Source organism: Hydra vulgaris, chromosome 04 (assembly GCF_038396675.1).
Source record: "Hydra vulgaris chromosome 04, alternate assembly HydraT2T_AEP".
Classification (NCBI taxonomy): Eukaryota; Metazoa; Cnidaria; class Hydrozoa; order Anthoathecata; family Hydridae; genus Hydra; species Hydra vulgaris.
Genome location: NC_088923.1, coordinates 27,207,281 through 27,210,932, shown reverse-complemented (window position 1 = coordinate 27,210,932; position 3,652 = coordinate 27,207,281).

Here is a 3,652-nt window from a genome sequence, read left to right as displayed (position 1 = left end):
AATTATACATCCATTAGAATATTATCATAGCATTATTGTTCGGTGCCCATAATTTATTGCTGGAAGTAGAAAAATAATTGTATTAAGATAGGTCTTGTTCTGTACTAGAATCTGTACCATAGCTAGATTTGTATTAATTTGCAAAAAATGCTGTTTTTTCGAATTCAATTTAATCAGTGAACAAGTAAAACTTTTACACCCACAAATTTACATTGACCGTCACAAACGCATTAACATAGACTAGGTTTTTTGAAGACCCTTTACTTATTTATTTTTTTAGTTGAAGCAAATATGTTATCTTATTATAATCTTATTAGTTGCAAGATGATTATTTAGTAAGAAAAATATTTTTAAATGTTCTATGACCTTTATCTTTAAGGATCTTTTTCTTAATAAACGAGTAAAACTTATTTTAATATTTTTTATAAGTAAAATTATTCTATATATATATATATATATATATATATATATATATATATATATATATATATTTATATATATATATATATACATATATTATATATATATATATATTATATATATATATATATATATATATATATATATATATATATATATATATATATATATATATATATATATATATATATATATATATATATATATATGTATAGGCAAATTTTTATTTTAGGTGTTCCAAGAAAACATAAAACGGTCTGGTCACAGAGCACCACGAAAGAGCTTTTAACTAGGAAGTTCACGTCTCCCGTCTTACCAAATAGCGCAAAATATTATCAGAGCTAGCTTCAAACCCTGGATCTCTTGCTTCTAATGCAAGGTTCTAACCATTGCGCCGCGACTGCATCAATATACACACAGAAACACACACAGAAACACACACAGAAACACACACAGAAACACACACAGAAACACACACAGAAACACACACAGAAACACACACAGAAACACACACAGAAACACACACAGAAACACACACAGAAACACACACAGAAACACACACACATATATATATATATATATATATATATATATATATATATATATACATATATATATATATATATATATATATATATATATATATATATATATATATATATATATATATATATATAACTGACTTGCCTATTACAACTCTTGGCGACAATAACTGCTTTGTATAATTAATATATTCTTGGCATTCTATAACTTTTTCAATTTTTTATATCTTGTTTTTTATTTTAATTTGTCACTGATATGCCACTTATTAATAAGTCACTTTAATGCCACTCATTAAGTTTTTTGATACATTTTTTGCATCATTACCCAGTAAGCACAGAATGTTTTAAAAACGTTTAAAAAACTTATTAAAACGAATTTTAAGCGCTTTAAAAACGATCTGTGCTCACTGGGTAGACATACGTTTTTCACATTACTTTTAATTCATCCTATAATTTATTTACTTATTATTAGTGTGTATTATTTTTATCATTTTAATATTTTCTTATATTTTAAATATTCCTCTATTAATCTTTATTTTTGTCTTGACAACTGTCAAAATATGCTTTGTTTGAAAAATAATTCTCCTCTATTCTAATGTACTTCATTTCTTCCCTCAGGCGTTCACTGCTCGTGTATGACCATTCGGCGAATTTTATATATGTCAGAATTATATATATATATATATATATATATATATATATATATATATATATATATATATATATATATATATGCCAAAGTTTATAAATAATATTGGGCCTAGCCCGTAAGGGTTAGTGTTACGGTCATCGAGCACGACTTTTTTCCAAATCACAATTACTGTCACCGCGAAAGAAGTTGTTTGTCTCTGGAAGACGCATGGGCTAGTTTTCTAGTCATAAGTCAATTATAAATCCATGCATAGGTGTCTAATCCATCATGGTTTTCTGGAGTATGACTGGGCTGGCTTGGTGTAGTTATGGGATAAATCTTTTACGCTGGTTACTAACAACACAAGACTCTACTAAACGACATAAACAGCACGGACTTACACATTACACCTATACACCCTTATGCACATATAGCCTTTTTACATCGTTTTCATGCTTTTTGTTTGTTTATAAGATAAACTATCTTTGTTTGAACTCATTCTTATTTAGGTTTTATTTTCTTTTAATATATAGTATGTGGTTGGAATGTTAAATGCAGATTTGTATGTTATGTATATGTTGTTATCATATGTGATTATTTTTTCATTTTAGGATTCATATAAATATATATAAGAGCGATTCTTTTTGACTAGTGGCTTTCGACATTTTTTGTTGATGGACGTCTTTTTGTTGTTGTTTTTGTTATGGTCTCAAAATTACATTTAATTCGGACCGTAGAGAAAACTTTACTTTTTCGGAAACTTCGATTTAGATATGGTCTCAAAGTTACCTTTAATTCAACAAAACATATCGAAAGCCGCTAGTCAAAAAGAATCGCTCTTATATATATTTATATGAATCCTAAAATAAAAAAACAATCATACTTGATAACCACATATACATAACATACAAATCTGCATTTAACATTCCAACCACATACTATATATTAAAAGAAAATATTACCTAAATAAGAAAATAGAAAGCATTTTAATCAAAATACTTTTATATTTATTAAATTATTTAATAAACAATAAAAGAAGCATTAAAAAATTATTAAATTAAAAAATTATTAAAAGCATTTAAAAAAAATTTCATTTGAGCAAAATTTATCAAAATTAAAAATGATTTTTATGATAAGTATTAAAACTTAAAAAATCAAATACTTATTACAACTTAAAAAATCTTAATAAATTCAAGATTTCTTTGGTTTTTAAATTTATAAAGAATCATTAAAAGACAAAAAATACTTTACATCACTTACCAGTTGTAACTGCTTTGATGCTTGACTTCAAAGATTTAAATGTTTTTTTAAACAGTTATATAAAAACGTTTTTGGGTTTCTTTTGAGGTATAAATAGAATAGATATAACAACAAAAAAGTTAAACTTTTATTATAAATAACAAAAAAGTTAAACTTTTATTATAAATAACAAAAAAGTTAAACTTTTATTATAAATAACAAAAAAGTTAAACTTTTATTATAAATAACAAAAAAGTTAAACTTTTATTATAAATAACAAAAAAGTTAATCTTTTATTATAAATAACAAAAAAGTTAAACTTTTATTATAAATAACAAAAAAGTTAATCTTTTATTATAAATAACAAAAAAGTTAAACTTTTATTATAAATAACAAAAAAGTTAAACTTTTATTATAAATAACAAAAAAGTTAAACTTTTATTATAAGTAACAAAAAAGTTAAACTTTTATTATAAATAACAAAAACTTTTATTATTAAAGTTGTGCTAAGATAAAGGTGACAAACAATGAAATGAAATATAAATCTGAAAACAAGAGTTTTTATAATAAAACAAAAAAATTTATTTATTGCTTAGTTATGGGCGCCAATTTAATTGGCTTTTAATTAGATTTAAGTAGATTTAGATTAACGAACTACATAAGATTTATTAAAAAAGCTAATCCACGTGGTTTTAAAACCTAATCTAAATAATGCCGAGAATTAATTTACTGCGACGTTCATAATCTTTATTTTAGGCGTCGCCCATAAATTACGTTACGCAATTTTTGACCGTTTTAAATCCCCTCCCTCGTCACAACA